At 43.1% G+C, this 21,525-nt stretch overlaps 1 protein-coding gene and 1 long non-coding RNA gene across 13 annotated transcripts in view; one reads left to right on the forward strand and one right to left on the reverse strand.

Moving 5' to 3' along the window:
* The window catches only part of PHACTR4 (phosphatase and actin regulator 4), a 152,048-nt gene that overhangs the window by 106,580 nt on the left and 23,943 nt on the right, over positions 1-21,525 (reverse strand). For 2 of the 12 annotated variants that reach the window (XM_082347731.1, XM_082347741.1), the window contains exon 1: positions 7,881-8,017. The exons of 2 other annotated variants lie outside the window; for them this stretch is intronic. The gene's annotated coding sequence lies outside the window, so the exon portion shown is untranslated. Of the gene's footprint in view, positions 1-3,819; positions 3,902-7,880; positions 8,028-21,525 lie in introns of those variants that run through there. 8 more of the 12 variants (XM_082347732.1, XM_082347742.1, XM_082347735.1 and 5 more) reach the window with 7 other exon arrangements.
* Positions 4,783-11,086, forward strand: LOC309608696. Its single transcript, XR_014233069.1, has 2 exons — positions 4,783-7,447; positions 10,791-11,086. It is a non-coding gene; the product is annotated as an uncharacterized lncRNA (long non-coding RNA).

The following is a 21,525-nucleotide window of genomic DNA, read 5'->3' on the forward strand; positions in this document are numbered from 1 at the left end:
AAAAATCAAGCAGTATGTAAATGTTCATACCTGCTGATCCAGTAATTTCATTTTTTTTAATTTATTTTTTATTGACATATAGTTGAATTACAACGTTGTGTTAATTACTGCTGTACAGAAAAGTGACTCAGTTATACATATATATACATTCTTTTTCATATCCTTTTCCATTATGGCTTATCACAGGATATTGAATATGGCAGTAATTTCATTTTTTTAAAAAAAGTTACATGTACAGAGACCTGTGTGGCAGTATTATTCACAATGGTTAAATAAATTGAAGCCAACAACATAGGAATCCTTGGTTCAGTTGTTCTTTAATTTTTTTTTTTTTTTATTTGGCTGCGCTGTGTGGCTTGCCAGATCTTAGTTCCTGGACCAGGGATCGAACCTGGGCCTACTGCAGTGAAAGCACCAAGTCCTGACCACTGGACCGCCAGGGTATTTCCCTTAGTTCAGTTTATTTTCATAAACAGGCACTGTTTAGTGGGCAGAATAAAGAAGTAAATAAGCTACAGAGGGAAAAGTGCCCTGCAGAGACAATGGGCAAAGTGCTCTGGGATCACTCAAGGTAAGGATGAATCATTAACCTTTTAAGCCAGTTTTTGACACTGTATTTCCAACCTAAGTGCAAAGAAGAGAACAGGTATCTGGGTAGATAGAATCAAGTACATTGGTTATCTGCTAGATATCTGCAGGGTCAAGGCGGGCTAAGACAGTTCTCTGTGAGAGATTTTGTTGAGTTCCATCAGAATTAGCCATCCACAAAGGAAACAAACAAATGAAGCAATGTACTTAAGTTCTGTGAGATAATCATAAAATTGTTATCTACACTTAAATAAAATACAGTCAACAACTATTTTAAAAATACTCCTGGAAATTTGGCTAACAAGTTCACATTTGAGAGAATAAATGCAGAGAATCTTTAACAATGGAGGCTTTTTTTTTTAAGTCACAGATTTGATTCAAGATAAGATTTGATTTTAATGTATACCTGAAAAAACACCCAGCAACATCATATACTACAAACAAATTTCTAAATTCAGTGCACTGATAGTACACACCCTGAGAGGTTTCCCTTACCACTCAGTACCCTGGAAGTGAAGGATGCGCTTCAAACCAGTTCTCGCTCCCTTGTACAGCACTGATCACAGTACTAATCCCTTTTTCTTTGCCAGGTATAATCATATCTTTTCTCATATTTACTAAACACTATACAGTTTACAAAGACTTCTCACATACATTATCCCATCTGACACTTTTGAATAAATGGTTACTAACTCTGTTTTATAAATGAGGAAACTTAAAGTTCAAGGAGATCAGCTGACTTGGATAGTCACAGCTAAGAAGTGATGGAGCTGGAACTAGAACGCAGGTTTTCAGACTCCAAAGGTAGTAAATACATTATATTGAGTAACTATGTCAGAACTTTCAGATTGTCAAAACCAACACCCGGTGCTTTAAACACAATAGAGAAGTTAAACTGAAAACCAAGCTTGAATCTGAAAGCTGTATGGTTTCAACCATCTCTTCCCTAAAAATCAGTCACTAAACACATTTCCTCTCCTAATCTCCTCGGAATACCATAAAAATCCTAGAATTTGAGAAATCAACTAAACCAGACCCTTTTAGAGATGAGAAAACTGAAGCATAAGACTTCTGACTCGCTCCGAGCCTCCCATTACAACACAGTTTGTCTTTTTCTAAGGCCCACATCAACAGTACTGTATTCAAGAAATGTCTGAGAATGGAGGAGACAGAATGGATGGCCGACTGGCTAATTTGTCTGACCTCGGTGGGGCCCTAACTGAGGTTCAGCAGCCCTTTTGCTCATCTCTGGTGGGTTCCCTTACCTTTTCCATGACTGCTATTCCAAACTTTTAACATTCTCTGAAGTCCTCCAGCCCACTCTATCCTTTGATCATTCTGCAGATAACTTAACTCATTCATTCAGAAAGAAAGATTTTAAAAAAAGAAGTCATCAGGCATTAACAGACCCTACAAGGCAGAAATTATTATTCTAAACTTTGAAGTCAAAATATATCTGGGTTCCAGATCACTTCAATTACTTAAAGGTGCCTTTGGGAAATTTAATCTCTCTGAGCCATACCTCCTTCAGCTGTCAAATGGGAATGCCCACCCAATCTACAGAATTTTTGTAAAATTAAATGAAATAGCACATAGAAAAGTACCTAGATCAGTGTCTGGGTGCAAAATAGGCTGTTGGTAACTTACTCCAATTTCAACTTCCACCTCCGTCACTTCAAATATCTCTTCTCCCATCCTTTCTCCATGCTTCCTTTTCAAGGCTCACCTCTCTATGAGCTTTGATTTTATTTCCTCCCAATGTTTCTCTATTATCTTCCTTTTCTTTTGCGCAGATCTTCAATATCTGGCTCTCTGCTGGCTCCTTTTCCTTTACCTTCAAACATGTCAAATCTCTCCCATTCTTTTTTTTTTTTTTTTTTTTAATTAATAGCTACTTTATTTATTTATTTATTTATTTATTTATTTATTTTTGGCTGTGTTGGGTCTTCGTTTCGTGCGAGGGCCTTCTCTAGTTGTGGCAAGCGGGGGCCACTCTTCATCGCGGTGCGCGGGCCTCTCACTACCGCGGCCTCTCTTGCTGCGGAGCACAGGTTCCAGACGCGCAGGCCCAGCAATTGTGGCTCATGGGCCCAGCCGCTCCGCGGCACGTGGGATCCTCCCAGACCAGGGCCCGAACCCGCGTCCCCTGCATTGGCAGGCAGACTCTCAACCACTGCACCACCAGGGAAGCCCATCTCCCATTCTTTAAAATCAAAAACAAAACCAAAAAAAGGTCCTTAATCCTGCCTCCTATTTAGCACTTACTCTAAATATGCTCCTAAACCCTCTAACCCACCCTGAAGACAGCAAGCAATTACCCGTCAAAACAGATCAGCTTATGTCAATTTCCTGCTTAAAAACTTCTGATGGTTTAGCAATTCCTTAATCATAAAGCCTGAAGTCTTCTTTTGGCCGTGCCACCACACAGCTTGCAGGATCTTAGTTCCCCGACAAGAGACTGAACCCAGGCCACAGCAGTGAAAGTGCCGACTGCTAACCACTGGACCGCCAGGGAATTCCCATAGCCTGAAGTCTTTAACAAGCATTTTGAATCCTTCTCAGCACACAGCCATCGATCTTTCCTTTCACCGGCCATTAACACTTTTCAACTTCTCAGCCCCACTGGTCCAGAGATCCCTAAGTATTCCATAACTTTCTAGAATGATATGCATATGTTTCATTTCTTAAAAAATATTTAATTATGTATTTATTTGTTCGGCTGCACCAGTCTTAGTTGCAGCATGTGAGATCTTTGAGTTGCGGCATGTGGGATCTTTAGTTGCGGCATGCGGGATCTTTAGTTGCGGCATGCAGGATCTAGTTCCCTGACCAGGGATCGAACCCAGGCCCCATGCATTGGGAGTGCAGAGCCTTAACCACTGGACCACCAGGGAAGTCCCAGCATATGTCTCCTTATATGCAGTTTTCTGGGGTGAAAATCTATTGCTATTCTCAAATTTTCTAGAGGGGGTACCTGAACCAAAAAAATGTAAAAACCCACTGCAATATCCTCTAGCCACACCAGACACACACCTTATACTTCAGCGTCTCCATTCCTATGCTCAAACTGCCCCCTCTGGCTGGAATAACCTTAATAGTAACTGTTCTTATTAATCCCTCAAGAACAAGCTCCAAAATCACTCCCTCTGTAATGCCTTCCTTCACTGTCTACCAAAACAGAATCATTCAGTCCCTTACCTATAGTATAACACACCCCTATTTAATACTCACCAGACCACTAGGTGTTGTAATGTTGTAAGCTTTAAGGCGGGAGCTATATACCTTCACATCTTTGTACCGCCAGAACATAACCCAGGTCCTAGCACATGATGGACAAAACAAAAAAATCTGCTGAACAATTTTGGCACTCAACTGCTCCTGCCCACTTTTGTTACTCATTCACTCATTCACCAAACATTTATAAAGTTCCAATGAAATACCTGGAGCTGTGTGTCAAGCAGTAAGGATGTAGACTAGGGCATGGTCCCTGACATTAAGGCAGTTAACTGTGACAATATAGAATAATAATGGTCTTATTTGATAAGTGCTATTTTAAAAGGTCTACATGAAGGGCTATGATAGCCCATGTGAAGATGTGACTAACACTCACAGAAGGTTTAACAATGGGACATCAGATTCTCTCAGAACAGAGAATCCAACTATTCTCTTTGTCTTTGTTTTTTTTTTTAATTAATTTATTTATTTGCTTGTTTTTTATTTTTGGCTGTGTTAGGTCTTCGTTGCTGTGTGCGGGCTTTCTCTAGTAGCGGCGAGCGGGGGCCACTTTTCGCTGCAGTGCGCAGACCCCTCATTGTTGTGGCTTCTCTTGTTGCAGAGCACGGGCCCTAGGCGTGCGGGCTTCAGTAGTTGTGGCACGCAGGCTCAGTAGTTGTGGCTCGCGGGCTCTAGAGTGCAGGCTCAGTAGTTGTGGCGCACGAGCCTAGTTGCTCCGCAGCATGTGGGATCTTCCAGAGCCAGGGCTCGAACCCATGTCCCTTGAATTGGCAGGCGGATTCTTAACCACTGTGCCACCAGGGAAGCCTTGTCTTTCTTTATAAACAACCTTTCCCCAATGTTCCTTTTCCTTTTCTAGTAGTAGTAACAATAACTTACCACAGGAATGTGAAGGGTACAATGCAACCAAATTTTTATCCTACTCGATTCTGGAAACAATTCCACAAGCTAGGTAGAGCAGGAATCATTACACCCATGTTAAAGATGAGAAAACTAAAGTTCAAAGAGGTTACTGATCAAAATTGCACAGTAAATAAGAGGGGATTTATTTAGTACTTATTTACAGTCTTACTCCTCCCTTTCAAACCTAATCAGTTTGTAAGCCCCAGAGAAAAAAGACTTTTGTTCTCACTGCTTTGTTCTCAGGGACTACAAAGGTGCTTTAAACACAACAGGTGGGGTTTGCCTGGTGGCTCTGTGGTTAAGAATCCGCCTGCCAACGCAGGGTACACAGGTCCGAGCCCTGGTCCGGGAAGATTCCACATGCCGCGGAGCAACTAAGCCCGTGCGCGCCACAACTACTGAGCCTGCGCTCTAGGGCCCGCGAGCCACAGCTACTGAAGCCCGCGTGCCACAACTACTGAAGCCAGTGTGCCTAGAGCCTGTGCTCTGCAACAAGAGAAGCCACTGCAATGAGTAGCTTGTGCACGGCAACGAAGAGTAGCCCCCGCTCAACACAACTAGAGAAAGCCCCAACGCAGCCATAAACAAATAAATTAATAAAATAACTTCCCTTCTAAAAAAAAAAAAAACACAACAGGCTTTCAGTAAATATTTGTTGACTGAATTGATTTGAAAATACAGCAGACCAACAGCAAAAAACACAAAGGAAAAAAGCTCCTTCCCATTATGATGGCATAATAAAAGAGAGATTTAAAACAGGCTTCTACTAGTTAGAAAGGCTATACTAATTGTATTGACTCAATTCCACTGGCATGTAATGCATTTTACCTAAGAAGAATTTAAGTAAGGGAGGTGAAGTAGGTTTTTATTTCTGATGTCACATTCATGGCATGTACTGACATAAACCCAAGGCTTAAACTGCAAGTTTGAAACTGATCAAAAGTTTTTATTAAAAGCAAAAACTAAGAAAGCATTTTCTTGAGTTTTGACTCTCTGGCTAGAAAAATGTCTGAATATCAGTTCCTTCTTCTGTTATTTTCAGCGGCTGATGCTGCCGTATATCGTATAACGTATATACGTTCTCCAATATATTTCTTAATATACCTTTAAGCAAAGATTCGTTAAACCCTTTTAGTAAATAAAACTTTCAATAACCATTAGTCAAAACCACAGCCCAATAACTCACCACCCTTCCCCACCTCCAGGGCTCCATAAAATTGCCATTCTGCCTAGGCACAAGGTAATCACAGCATACCATAAGACAAGGTGATGGAACCAATGCTCAGTACGGCAATTGTTTGTGGTCCTAGAAACTCCAGTTCCTTATAAATCAGGTGCTCTGACTGAAAATACTTCCAATATTTTTCTCCAATATTTAAATTTCAGTGAATCACAAGCTGTTGGTAGTGTTATGATAAATAACTGCAATAGGCGTGAGGTAACGGATAGAGTCCCGGATTTGGAATACAGTTTACTCTACTATTTCCTATCCAGGTTAACTGTGTGACCCCCGGCAAGTCAGTTAACATTTCAGAGGCTGTCAATTTAACATTTTACAGCTGTAAAATCAGAGAACCACCACCTCACAGAACTGCACAGTGAAAATTTAATTATATAACATATATGAACAGTTTTCAAAAATAGCACTGTGGGAATTTTCTGGTGGTCCAGTGGTTAGGACTCCACACTTCCACTGCAGGGGGCACGGGTTCAATTCCTGATCGGGGAACTAAGATCCCTCAAGCCAGGCAGGGAGACCACCAAAAAAAAAAAAAAAAAAAACGCACCGATAGCACTGTCATCCCTACACAATATTACTAACACAATCAGGGATTCTCAGAGTAAATCACTTCCACTACGAGATACCAAACAAAGTAATAAAGTACAAAGGGATTTATCTGCCTACTTGACTAGGGTGGGAATTTTACCTATATAACTTCAATAACCTTCCCTGATTCATGTAAAGGGGTCCTGGTTGTCCTCATTTCAGAGACTTGAAAGACTAACCTATTTTTCAAAAGGAGTATCTGCAATGGCTTTTATTTTAAAAGCTTTACCTTAAGCTGAACCTAGTCTTCCAACGGGACATACACAAAGTTACCACTCACAAAATGTGATCAAACCCACACAATTCACCAGTTGCAGTAAGGATCTACTACCTCTCCTCCCTCAAACTGGCTTCATTTCGATTACTTCTGTAGCTTTCTAGAAGCCACTAGGTTTCTGGTTTCTTTATAAAGCAGATCCTTCTATTAATGGACATTTTGCTTTCAACTCTGCGTTTTCAGCAGAAGTGAAAATGGATTTGAGGGGAATAGAGGGTGTGGAACTGGGCGGCTGGATAAAGTACTGTGGTCTTTTTGTGCGTGCAATGGATGAAAAGGCTGCTCGCTGCCCTATAAATCACTTTCTCTCCTCCGAGATTCTAGCGGTGTGTGAACTACCACTCTGACCATCCGCACCGGTTCTGATTACTCGATCACAGCCGCGACCCATACGGACTTCGAAGCAAATTCGATCCCTTCCCGGTTTCCTGGGAAGGGGGGCTCACTTCTTTCCCATAGGCCCATCCCCCCTCCAGAAAAATGCCTGGAGATTAGTGCCCTGAAGCCAACCGGGACTGACGTTTAAGAGTTGGACAATAACCTCGAGGTTTCAATAGAAACCCCGTCCGCCTCGCCTTGGCTCCGAAGCCTCCGATCTGCCCAGCTGGGATGCAGAGGTATGAGGGAAGACAGGTTTGAAAAGTGGACTTTGACCCGATCTGGTTACCGTAACCGGATCCCCAGGGACCGGCCCCTGTCAGGGACTGGCCCGGCGGGATCCCCCGAGGAGGCGACTCCAAGCCCGGGCACAAAGGGGCGCAAAGCAGCCGAGACAAAAGGGCCCAGCCAAGTCGCGGTGGGCGGAGAGGGCGAGCCTGAGCGAGGCGCGCCGCAGGCGGAGAAGCCAAGGCGGACGGTTGTGGGAGGGCGGAGGAGGAGGCGGCGGCCACCCCCCGCCCCGCCCTGGCTCGAAGCGACCACGGCCCGGCCGTTACCCCGGCCCGCACCGCCACCCTCTCGCGGAGCTGAAAGCGTGGCCCGAGCCTACCAGGCACCCGCAGCCCGACTCCGTGCACTTTCCGCTCACTTTCCCTTGCTTGCCGAACTCACCCGAGGCGTCGCCGCCGCCTCCTCAGCCTCCACAGTGGTTTACCCCCGGAAATCCTACCTGGCCTGCCGGCCGCCAGGCTGCAGCCAGAGACTTCGGCCCCCGCGGAGGGGCGGGGGGCGGTAAAGGGAGCCGGCGGGTCAGTGAGGGGTAGGAAGTGCCGCCGCGGGGCTCATGGGACTTGTAGTTCCAGGAGGGGCCAGCTGTGCCGCGGGCCGGACAAAATGGCGGGAACGTCTCGCCCTTAGTTCTGGGCGGGCGGCCCCACACGGCCTCTCTGGGCATGCGCCGCCCCTTCTTGTAAAAAAGCTTGGGCACCTTTCCTGGTATGGAGGAGGGCAAAGGTCTTTGGACTTGGGAGGAGAGAGTTCAATGCTGGGCTCCAGGGAGTGCCTAAGGAGGGAGCTGATGAAGGTGTGCTGTGATAGAAATCTGTGTCCAGTCCCTGTCTGGCTAAAGGTCAGTTATAATCTCCGCAAAGGAAAAAACTATTGAAGGCTAGTTACTGAAGTGCAGTAAACTTAGAAGCAAGTTACTCTCAATTTTGTGCATAAGGAAGAAACCCAGGAATCATTTTTATCTCCTTCAGCCTATTAAGTCCAGTCATTTTACATCCCAGTTCCTTACCAGTTTTTCCACTACCACCTTTCCAAGGGGAGGCACCGTCACCTTTCCAAGTTTCTCTAGTTTCAGGCCTCCAGGCAGTCACTCCAAACACCTTCCTTCCCGCTGCCAGAGGATCTTTCTAAGTGCCAAACACATTGTGTCACAACCCAAGTTAGACCTAAGTGTAAAACCTAAAGCTACAAAACTTTTAGAGGAAAACACAGGAGAAAATCCATGTGACTTTCAAACACACAATCCATAAAGGAGAAAAACTGATAAGCTGCACATCATCAAAATTAACACTTTTGCTCTTTCAAACACGGTTATGAAAATGAAAAGGCAAGCTGCAGACCTGGATGAAACAGCAGCAAAACCTATAGCCAACAAAGGACTAGTATCTAGAACACACAAAGAACTCTTTCAACTCAAGACAAACAACCTAGTTAAAAATAAATAAATAAATTGAACAGAGACACTTTACCAAAGACGGTAAATGTATGGCAAATAAACACATAAAAGATGTTAAGGAGGGCTTCCCTGGTGGCGCAGTGGTTAAGAATCTGCCTGCCAACGCAGGGGACACGGGTTCAAGCCCTGGCCCTGGAAGATCCCACATGCCGCGGAGCAACTAGGGCCGTGCGCCACAACTACTGAGCCTGCTCTCTAGAGCCCACGAGCCACAACTACTGAAGCCTGTGCAGCTAGAGCCTGTGCTCCGCGACAAGAGAAGCCACCGCAATGAGAAGCCCACGCACCACAACGAAGAGTAGCCCCCGCTTGCCGCAACTAGAGAAAGCCCGCGCACAGCAACAAAGACCCAATGCAGCCAAAAATAAAATAAATGAATTTATTAAAAAAAAAAAAAAGATGTTAAGGGAATGCAAATTAAAACCACAATAAGATAACATTACACACCCAATGGATTGGCTAACATAAAATAGACTGGCAGTATCAAGTGTTAGCGAGAATGTAGAGCAATGGGAATTCTCACTCACTGCTGGCTGGATTGTAAGATGCTACAACCACTCTGGGAAACAGTTTGGCAGTTTCTTTAAAAATTAAACATATACCTACCATAATTAAATATATACCTACTATAATTAAATATTATATACCTACCTAATATATGACCCAACCATTTACTGACTATAGGTATTTACCCAAGACAAATGAAAGCATACATCTGCACAAAGACTTGAACATGAACGTTCATAGCAGCTTTGCTACTAGCCAAAGACTGGAAACAATTCAAATGTTCTTCACAATGCAAATGGATATTTCCACAATGGAATACTCTTCGGTAATAAAAAGGAATGAGCTACTAATACATGTAACATCATGATGAATCTTAAAATAATTATGCCGAGTGAAAGAAGTCAGACAGGGACTTCCCTGGTGGCACAGTGGTTAAGAATGAGCTTGCCAATGCAGGGGACACGGGTTCGAGCCCTGGTCCGGGAAGATCCAACATGCCGTGGAGCAACTAAGCCCGTGCGCCACAACTACTGAGCCTGCGCTCTAGAGCCCGTGAGCCACAACTACGGAGCCCACACGCCACAACTACTAAAGGCCGCGCACCACCACAGTGAGAAGCCCGAGCACCACAACAGAGTAGCCCCTGCTCGCCGCAACTAGAGAAAGCCCGTGCGCAGCAACGAAGACCCAACGTAGGCAAATATAAATAAATAAATAGATATATAAAAAAAAAGAAAGAAGTCAGACATAAAAGAGTATATCCTGTGTGATTGCATTTACATAAATTCTAGGAATTATCGTGACAAAAGCAGATCAAGTGGTTGCCTGGGGACCAACGAGGCAGAAGCATGACAGGGAGGGATAATAAAGGAGATGAGGAGGAACTTCCCTGGCGGTCCAGTGGTTAAGACTCTGTGCTTCCACTACAGGGGGTGTGGGTTCCATCCCCAGCTGGGGAACTAAGATCCCCAAAAGTAAAAATAATAATAATAAATAAAGGGGATGAGGAAACTTTTGGGGTGACAGGTGTCAACTGAAAAAAGAAATACACAACCTAAAAGTTGAGAGTTATGTTTTATTTGGTGTACAAAACTGAGGACTTAAGCCTGGGACACAACATCTCAGATAACTCTGAGAGGCTGCTCTGAAGAGGCAAGGGGAGAGCCAGGATATATAGGAGTTTTTGCAACAAAGACCAGGTAGTAGGAACATCAAAAGATTACGGTTAATTAAAGAAAACCAGATGTCTTAAGGAATTTAGCACTTTTCTATATATGGGGAGATGAAAGAGTCTGGGCTCACTGAAATCATTCCTTTGGTATGCACCTCAGGTATCTGGGGCCAGCATCCTGTGCTTTCTCATCCTGAGTTTCCTCAGGGTGCTAGATGGTGGGCATCCTGTTTCTATCCTGAGTTCCCTGGGGCTCACCGTCCAGGAGGCTGTAATGTGATGGTTTGATGGCTGCAACATCCTTTGTTTACTGATATGGCAAGTAATATTTTTCATTCACACAATAACACAGTAATTAATTGTGTTAATTATCTTGATTGTGCTTATGGTTTCAAAGTTTGTGCTTATGGTTTTTGCCGCAGCGCGGCAAAAAAAAAAAAATCAAAAAAATCAAAACTCATCAAACTACACACTTTAAATATATGCTGTTTATTGTTTGCCAATTATACTCCACTAAACCTGAAAAATAATATAGTCAAAAAATTGTCCAGTGATTAAGACTCCAAGCTCCCAATGCAAGGGGCCCGGGTTCCATCCGTGGTCAGGGAACTAGATCCCGCATGCCACAACTAAGAGTTCGCCTGCTGCAGCTAAAAGATCCCGCATGCTGCAACAAAGATCCAGTGTGCTGAAACTAAGACCTGGTGCAGCCTAAATAAATAAATAAATAAATAAATAAATATTTTTTAAAAATTGTTTTCAAAAAAGAAAGAAAATTCTTCAATGGCTTCCTAGTACCCTAGGATAAAAGCAAAAATCACTGCATAGAAGCTCTAACTGTGAAGCTTCAATATCATCCATGAGGAAGGGGACTAATAGGGATGGCAATTGTGAAATCCAGGTAACTAATAATGGTGGTAACAGTAGTAGTAGCAGTAAAGTAGTAATAATAAAACTGCTGGGACTTCCCTGGTTGTCCAGTGGTTAAGAATCCGCCTTCCAATGCAGGGGAAGCGGGTTCGAGCTCTGGTCTGGGAACTAAGATCTCACATACCGCGGGGCAACTAAGCCCGTGCTGTGCAACTACTGAGCCCTTGCACTCTAGAGACTGCCGGCCACAACTAGTGAGAAGCCCACATGCTGCGATGAAAGATCCCACGTGCTGTAACTAAGACCCAATGCAGCCAAAAAACCCCCAAACAAACAAACAAAAAACAAACAACTGCTACTTTTTCTTGAACATCTGCCATGAACCAGGTATTTTACATATGTCTTAATTAGGACTCCCCCCAGAAAACAGAACCAAGACAACTACTAGTTGCAGGTAATTTACTTGGAATGTGATCCCAGGGATTTAATGTGAAAGTACAGGGTAAAATAGTGAAGGAAGAAAGGCCAACAGAAAAGATGCATTACCAAGGTGTTCACTGCTGTGGGTACCTGGGGCTAGATCCTACCAAAGCCATCTGAGGATTCCCTAGAATGCTTCTCAGCATGGTCCACCTGAGGACTGCCACGAAGAAGCATTTATCCATTGACTCCCATCCCCCATTGCTTAGGATGGCCCAGGGGCATCAACTCCCCTCCCACTTCCTGGTAGGCTCCCACCAGGGTCCTACGTCCTGGTTTAGGGAAAGCTCCAGGACAGATCGCAGAAAGAGCCAGGAGAGTTGAAGCCCTCACTGTACTGTTTTCTGCAGCTTCATCTAGAATCTAAGGTAAGGCTGAGATGACAGAAGGCAAAAGAGGTCCCACACCATCCCTTTCAAGACTCAGATTTGCCCATGCTCTACATTCGATCCAGTCTATCACCTAGTCTTCAGTAATGGCTGGCTACAATCTCAGTGGTGCTCATAATTCTTTGCAAAATGTACATTGTGCCATATGCCTTTTGTGCCCTATAACACACTATACTCAACCATATGGATGATTCTCACAAATAATATTAAGTGAAAGAAGCCAGACCAAGTAGTGTATACTGTATGATTTCACATAAATAAAACACAAAGCAGGCAAAAATAGTCTGTTGAAAGTTGGGATAGCAGCTACCCTTCCAAGTGGAAGAACAGTGTCTGGAAGAGGGTGAAAGGACATTTTCTAAATGCTGGTAATACTCTGGTTTTTTTTGTTTGTTTTTTTTTGTTGTTTTTTTAAAATTATTTATTTGACTGCGTTGGGTTTTTTCGTTTCTGTGCGAGGGCTTTCTCTAGTTGCGGCAAGCGGGGGCCACTCTTCATCGCGGTGCGCGGGCCTCTCACTATCGCGGCCTCTCCCGTTGCAGAGCACAGGCTCCAGACGCGCAGGCTCAGCAGTTGTGGCTCACGGGCCCAGTTGCTCCGCGGCATGTGGGATCTTCCCAGACCAGGGCTCGAACCCGTGTCCCCTGCATTGGCAGGCAGATTCTCAACCACTGCACCACCAGGGAAGCCCAATACTCTGGTTTTTGATCTGGGTGCTGGTTACATGAGTATATTCAGTTTGTAAAAATTAATCAGTGGGGTATGTATAATTTTCTGCATATGTATGATACTCCTGATTAATTTTTAGCTGGAAGGTGGCTTCTCTTGTCTTCTGAGAGACCAATTAACCATAAAGACTATTTCTAACTATTAATATTTCTGGATTTGGGGCTTTGGGGAACTACTGGAACATAATGTTAATTTAACAGCACAGGCTTTGGCAATAGAGAGTTGTTCTGTCCCTTCTCTGTGCAATTGGCTAAGTTATTTAAACTTGTTAAGATTCAGTCTCCACACTCCTGTTTCTCTTCAGATGGAATAAATTTTTCACCTTTTACTAAAAAAAAAAAAAAAAAAAAAAAAAAAATTCAGTTTTCTCGTTGTGCCATAGGAAACATAATAGTACCTAATATATAGGTTGGTGTGAGAATTAAAGTAACCCATAAAGTACCCAGCACTGTACTTGGTTTAATGCTCAAAAAATAATAATAATAACTGTTATGGTAGGTAATATTAGTTTTCATCTTTCTATTTTTTGTAAACTTCCAAGTTTTCAACAATGAACATTGACACAGGCTGTAGGTGCAGGAATGTTCATTGTAGCACTGTTTGAAATGGGAAAAAAATGGAGACAATCTAAATATCCATCTACTGGATAATGGGCAAATTAATTGTGATATATTCATAATATAGAATAATTCAAAACAGTTAAAATGAATAAACTCAAGCTACTGGTTATCAACATGGATAAAACAAAATGTTGAGGGGGGGAAAAAGCTGTAGAAGGATAGATACAGCTTGATACCATGTATATAAAATTTTACAATGTGCCAAACAACACTATGTACTGTTTAAAGGTTCATATATACATTGTAAAAATATTAAATCATGTGTGGAAATAAAATATTCAGGTAGGTGATTACTTCTTGAGGAGGAAGGAAAAGATTGGGTGAAAGGAAGGATACATTGGGGCTTAACACATCTCTCTTATTTTTTTTCTTAAAAAAAACCGTAAGGAAATAAGGCAAAAGGTTCAGATTTGACAAAGTTGGTGAAAGGTACTTGGATGTTACATAAACCTCTTTTTATCTGCTTCTTGAAATAGTTCTCTATTAAAAAAAAAAAAAGCAAGCATGGAGCAGAGCAGTGTGCAAAATACTTTTTGTAAGGAAAAACAATTTATTTATATCAACAACTGCTATTATGTCAACCTGAAATCAATGGCTTTGGTGGGGAAGTGAAGTATTGGGTTTTGTTTGTGGGGTTTTTTGGTGGCGCCGCACGGCTTATGGGATCTTAGTACCCCAACCAGGGATTGAACCCTGTAAATTTCATTCTTTTTGGTGTACAGCTCTATGAGATAACTGCATATACCTGTGTAACCACCACCATAATAATTTAGGTAAGAACTGTTCCATCACCCCGGAATATTCCCTTGTGCTATCTTTTGTAGTCAGCCCCTCCTCCTCACCCAACCTATGGCATCTACTGATCTGTTTTCTGTTCCTATAATTTGGGTTTTTCCAGAAAGTCATATAAATGGAATAAAAAACAAATAGCTTTCTGAGTCTGGCTACTTTCACTTAGAATAATGCATGTGCGATTCATCCATGCTGTCTCATGTCTCAGTATTTCGTTCCTTTCTACTGCTGAATAGTATTCCATTGCAGTGATGTACCATGGTTTGTTTTTCCATTTACCAGTTTTAGGGCATTGGGATGGTTTTCAGTTTTTGTTGACTGTGAATAAAGCTCCTATAAACATTTGTATACAGATTTTTGTGTAAACATAGGTTTTTATTTCTTTCAGGTAAAGAACTAGGCATGGGATTGCTGAGTTGTATGGTAAATGTATGTCCAACATTATTAAAAAAACAAAAAAACAACCAAACTCTTTAACAAAATGTTCACACCATTTTGCATTTCCACCAGCAAGAATTGAGAGCGCCACTTGCTCTGCATGCTTATCAGCATTTGGAATTGTCAGTTTTTTGGAAAATTGTTAGTATTTGTTTTCAGCCATTCCAGCATGTGTGTAGTGGTATCTCAGCAAAATCTGCATTTCCCTAATGCATAACAATATTCAGCCTCTTTATTTTTTTTGGCCTTGCAGCATGCCAGGCAGGATCACCAGGGAAATCCCTATCTGTACATCTTCTTTAGTGAAGTATTTTTATTAGTCTTGTGCCCTTTTTATTAAAATTTATTTATTTGGCTGCATTGGGTCTTAGTTGCGGCACGCGGGATCTTTGTTGCAGCGCGCGGACTTCTTTCTGGTTGCGGTGCAACGGCTCTAGAGTGCGCGTGCTTAGTTGCCCTGAGGCACGTGGGAATCTTAGTTCCCTGACCAGGGATCAAACCCGCGTCCCCTGCATTGGAAGGTGGATTCTTAACCACTGGACCACCAGGGAAGTCCCGTGCCCATTCTTTTACTGGGTTATTTTCTTATTATTGAGTTGGGAGAGTTCTTCATTCTATTCTAGGTACAAGATCTTTATCAGATATGCAATTTGCAAATGTTTTCTCCCAGTCTGTGGTTTGTCTTTTCACTCTCTTAACAATTTCTTTCACAGAGCAGAATTTTAAAATTTTGATAAAGTCCAATTTGTCCTTTTTTTCCCCCCTTGTGAATCATGTCATATCTGAGAAATCTTTGCCTAACCTGAGATCACAAAATGTTCCCCCTAAGTTTTCTTCTGGAACTTTATAGTTTTAGGTTATCATTTATTTTTTTCTTTTTTCTTTTTTTTAAAAATTTTATTTTATTTTATTTATTTATGGCTGTGTTGAGTCCTCGTTTCTGTGTGAGGGCTTTTCTCTAGTTGTGGCAAGTGGGGGCCACTCTTCATCGCGGTGCGCGGGCCTCTCACCACCGCGGCTTCACTTGTTGCGGAGCACAGGCTCCAGACGCGCAGGCTCAGTAACTGTGGCTCACGGGCTCAGCTGCTCTGCGGCATGTGGGATCTTCCCAGACCAGGGCTTGAATCCGTGTCCCCTGCATTGGCAGGCAGACTCTCAACCACTGCGCCACCAGGGAAGCCCTCATTTATTTTTTTCAAAGGATAGACGCATATTCTCTTATAACCATATTCTATATCTGGAAGAATACACAAGCTTTTCTCTGGGGTGGGAAAATCAAGTGATTTGAACGTGATAGAGAAACTGACTCTAAACTGTATACCCTTTTGTGCTATTGAATTTTTCCTTAAATGTACACATTACTGTACCTTAAAAACAAAAACAAAATAGGGAATTTTAAAAAAAAGCTAAGATCTCAGGACTTCCCTGGTGGTGCAGTGGCTAAGACTCTGCACTCCCAATGCAGGGGGCCTGGGTTCAATCCCTGGTTAGGGAACTAGATCCCACATGCCCAACGAAAGATCCTGAGTGCCTCAACTAAGACCTGATGCAGCCAAATAAATAAATAAATAAATAAATATTAAGGGAAAAAAAAAAAAAGCTAAGATCTCAATACGTGTTGGGGATTACTGAAACCCAGTTCCACCTAACACAGTTTAAAATCACCACGATGGTTGCTGGACTGAATGACTTCACCATAGTTTCAAATCCTGAGATCTTTTCTTTCACAAACTGTGAAGGGCTCCCAAATCCTGGCAGTCCTTACTGGGCTGAGAACCAAGTCCAATTAACTGGCAAAGAATTAACTGGGCCAATCATTCAGTAAGATGCAAATGAGTGAGTCTGACTATATAAAGCTTCCTTACCCTTGCTTGAACATTGCAGAACTGAGGCTGTGGATGTTGTTGCCACCTGCAGGCCACATCTGTCAACAGCAGGTTCATGGAAATAACCCACAGGGATCCCTCTCTCAAATGAGTCCTCTGTGGGACTCTGGATTGGGGAAACAGGGACTTATACATTTTTCTCTTTGCCCGTCAGACCACTACTCTGCCACAAACACAAACTGGTGATAGGAGTTCCTAAGTGTGGGGACTGTGGTCTCAGATTGTCTGGGTTTGAATCCTGACTCTTGGGTAAATCGGATACCAGTCTATACCTCAGGTTCCTCATCTATGAAGTGGAGATAACAGTAGCTCCTTTGAATAGATGTGAGGATTGAATCAGATCATTTAAAGTGTGTAGCTGGGGCTTCCCTGGTGGTGCAGTGGTTAAGAATCCGCCTGCCGATGCAGGGGACACGGGTTCGAGCCCTGGTCCGGGAAGATCCCACATGCTGTGGAGCAACTAAGCCCGTGCGCCACAACTACTGAGCCTGTGCTCTAAAGCCCGCGTGCCACAACTACTGAAGCCCGCGTGCCTAAAGCCCGTGCTCCACAACAAGAGAAGCCACGGCAATGAGAAGCCCGCACACCGCAACGAAGAGTAGCCCCCGCTACTATAAAATAAATTTATAAAGGGTGTAGCACACTGCCTGGCACTTAGTGAGCACACAACCAATATTAAGAGTTGTTGTTAGGCAAACCTGCAGAAGCCTCTCCCATTCTAAACTGACAAATCGGTTTTTTTTAAATAATTACTTTAAAAAAATAAATTTATTTATTTATTTTTGGCTGCGTTGGGTCTTCGTTGCTGCACGCGGGCTTTCTCTAGTTGCAGCGAGCGGGGGCTACTCTTCGTTGCGGTGCGCGGGCTTCTCATTGCGGTGGCTTCTCTTGCTGCGGAGCACAGGCTTTAGGCGCGCATGCGTCAGTAGTTGTGAAAGGGGCTAGACAGGGTCAGATAGATTAGGGTCACGGGTCAACAGTGAGCAGCTGAGAAAGCAGAGGAGTACTAGGGCATTATAGGATCCCTATCTAGAAACTCTGGGCATACATAGGATAGCCTGTCAGATGTGGTCTGGCAAAGGGCAGACTTTACAAAGACCAAGCTAAGCAGGACGCCAGGGTGAATTTCTTATGTTTATTTTAATAGTGGAAAAATGAGAAGAAATAAGATTTGCCCAAGGACATATGGCAAACGAGATACAGAACTAGATTCACAACACCTATCTCCAATTTGCTGCTTTTCTCACTATATTAGTTTTCTCAAGGTGAATAAACTCAGCATCAATACTGTGTTGTTGATAATTATATAGGTCATTTATTGAGAGCTTGCTAAATGTTAGGCTCTGTGTTTATGTGCATTATTATCTCATTATTTCATTCAGTTAACAAATATAGTCCACCCAAAATATTATGTATCAAGGGACTGTTAGGCACTGGAGACACCGGAATGAATGAGACAGACACCATCCCTATCCTGTGGAAGCTCACAGTCCGGAAAGGAATTGAGTAGCTGAAGAAGTAATTACAAAGGGTAATTGGCAGACACTGTAGTGAGAGTACAACAGTGAACCCAACCTATCATGGGTGGCAGGGAAGGCTTTCTGGAAGAAGTGACAGTCAAGCCGAAAAGGCAGGGGTGAAACTCAGGGGAACACTGTTTCAGGAAAAGAGAACAGCACATGGAAGGCACTAGTCTCACCATAACCTGATGAAATTGGTGCTATGATTATCCCCTTTTCACAGATGAGAAAACTGAGGCTCTAAGAGAGACGAAGTAACTGACCCACTAGACGGTGCTGGAGCCAGGATGTAAGCCTGCATCTACCTAGACCAAAGCTCATTCTCTTAGCTGCTAAACTAGATATTTCTATTAGTTTTTATTTTCCTTCAAAGGATCATGTGAGTGGACTGGAATATTAACTGAGATGCCTGCAATGCAGGAAGTTGAAATAATGGCTTACAAAATATGCAAGCATGTCTGTGGCAGGTTTAGCTGTCTGTTTTGGAATGACAGCTATTTAGTGACACAGCTCCTGTCCTAATGTCTGAATAGATGTTCAGTTCAACTGAATATGGTTCAACAGCGATGTACTGAGTGCCTACTGTGTGCTAGGAATGGTGCCAGGCATTGTCAGAGTCACAGAGATGATGAGAAAAGTTTCCAGGTACTAGGCTAAAGATCATGTTAATCACTAACAAATTTATAGGTTTTTTTGTTTGTTTTGTTTTTTTTGTTTTTGTGGCCGTGTGGCATGTGGGATCTTAGTTCCCTGACCAGGGTTCGAACCCATGCCCCCTGTTGTGGAAGTACAGAGTCTTAACCACTGGACCGCCAGGGAAGTCCCAGTCACTAACAAATTTAAAAAGGTAAATAACAGGGCTTCCCTGGTGGCACAGTGGTTAAGAATCCGCCTGCCAATGCAGGGGACAAGGGTTCGAGCCCTGGTCTGGGAAGATCCCACATGCCGCGGAGCAACTAAGCCCGTGCGCCACAACTACTGAGCCTGCGCTCTAGAGCCTGTGAGCCACAACTACTGAGCCCGCGTGCCACAACTACTGAAGCTCACGCGCCTAGAGCCTGAGCTCCGAAACAAGAGAAGCCACCGCAATGAGAAGCCCACGCACCACAACAAAGAGTAGCCCCCGCTCGCCACAACTAGAGAAAGCCCGCGCGCAACAAAGACCCAACACAGCCAAAAAAACCAAAAAAAGTTAAATAACAAAGCCATAATCCTGGCAGTTAGAAACCATAGGTAACTTTTCATGATAGCTGCCAAGTTTTGAGCGTTAACTATGTGCCAAGCATTGCATGAGGCACCTTAATGAAATTAAAAATGATCATAACTAAAAACTAAAAGCCCACACTGTGAGACTGTGTAGAGGAGTTTACCTGTATTATCTCTTTTAACCCATGTTCATTCTATAAAGCTAATATCATAGCATTGATATTAATATTGCCCATTTACAGCTGAGGAAACTGAGCTTAAGAAATTTTTGCCTGAGATCCCAGCGCTAGTAAATGGAAGAGCTATAATTCAAACCCAGGTCTGCCTGACTCCAAAACTTGGGCTCTAGACCATTGCACCACACCACCTCTGCAAGGAGAGTCAGCTTGTAAAAATCCAGGGGGATGTGGTATGATCTGCATAGCTAGGTACATATCCAGACAGGAGAAATAAATATAGGTGCTTTAAAAACCCTCTAGGGGAGTAAAGAAACAGGGGGAAAAAATAAAACAAAACAATGTATCTAGTCATTAAACACTAGTTAACCTCTAAATAGAGAGTCCACCCCAAATATTTATACTGCTCTTTTCTATCACTTCCTTGTGCTTAAATTTGCCTCTAGAATTATCTTTAAATTTAATTGTAGCTAAAGCTGAGAATTTTTGGTATCAAGATATACCTCTTTTAATTCTTTTTTTAAAATTAATTAATTAATTTATTTATTTTTGGCTGCGTTGGGTCTTTGTTGCTGCATGTGGGCTTTCTGTAGTTGTGGCGAGCTGGGGCTACTCTTCGTTGGGGTGCGCAGGCTTCTCATTGTGGTGGCTTCTCTTGTTGTGGAGCATGGGCTCTAGGCGCGCGGGCTTCAGTAGTTGTGGCATGCAGGCTCAGTAGTTGTGGCTCACGGGCTCTAGAGCTCACGCTCAGTAGTTGTGGCGCACAGGCTTAGTTGCTCCGCGGCATGTGGGATCTTCCCGGACCAGGGCTCAAACCCATGTCCGCTGCATTGGCAGGTGGATTCTCAACCACTGCGCCACCAGGGAAGTCCCTCCTTTAATTCTTGTTTTACATCTGTGTGCGAAAGAAAAGAAACAATTTCATAAAAGTCAGTGTCAAGCAAATAAGTGACCCCCATTAAGGATGGGGGTACAAGCTGTGCTGTGCTTTGTAAACTGGGAGAAAAAAATCCCTTGCAGCAGGCAGCCATCAGCTGTGGGACATATGAACATCCTGTCTCCGTGATTATTTGTGGCTGTGGGCAGGGAGGTATGCAGCCTCATTCCAGACGTTCAGATATAGCCAGAAGTGAAATCTATGTAGCTAAGGAAGTGCCCAGAATTGGCTCTGTGACACATGGACTGGGAAGATCATTGTTGTGTTCAAACATATGGATGTTTGCGTTTCCATCTGCTTATTTACCCTTTGTCCCAACATAAAAGGCAAAAAATGAAACTAATATTTACCTAGTGCCATTTTTGTTTGTTTGGTTTTTTGGCTGCGCCCCGCAGCATGTGGGATCTTAGTTCCCTGACCAAGGATAGAACTCAAGCCCCCTGCACTGGAAGCATGGGGTCTTAACCACTGGATCGCCAGGGAAGTCTCTACCTAGTGCCACTTTGAATATGCTATGTTACTGTCTCTTAACAATTCATTTAATACTGTAGAAATGAGTTCAAAGAGGTAGAACACATAGCAGCTTCTATCACAGCAACTATAACAAATTATTTATTACAATTATCATATTACTAAAACAATAATGATAGCTTCCATTTATTGAGTGCACACTCTGTGCCAGGAACTGTACAAGGCACTTATACATTATTTCATGTAATCTTCACAAAACCCCTATGGTATAAGGACTATCACCCATTTTACAGAAAAAGAAACAGACATTCAGGAGGTTAAGCAACTTCCCAAGGTCACACAGAGAGCAAGTGGCATCTGTTTCTTTGTCCATCTCCCCAC

The sequence above is a fragment of the Balaenoptera borealis genome (genome assembly GCF_965194805.1).
Source record: "Balaenoptera borealis genome assembly, chromosome: 1".
NCBI lineage: Eukaryota > Metazoa > Chordata > Mammalia > Artiodactyla > Balaenopteridae > Balaenoptera > Balaenoptera borealis.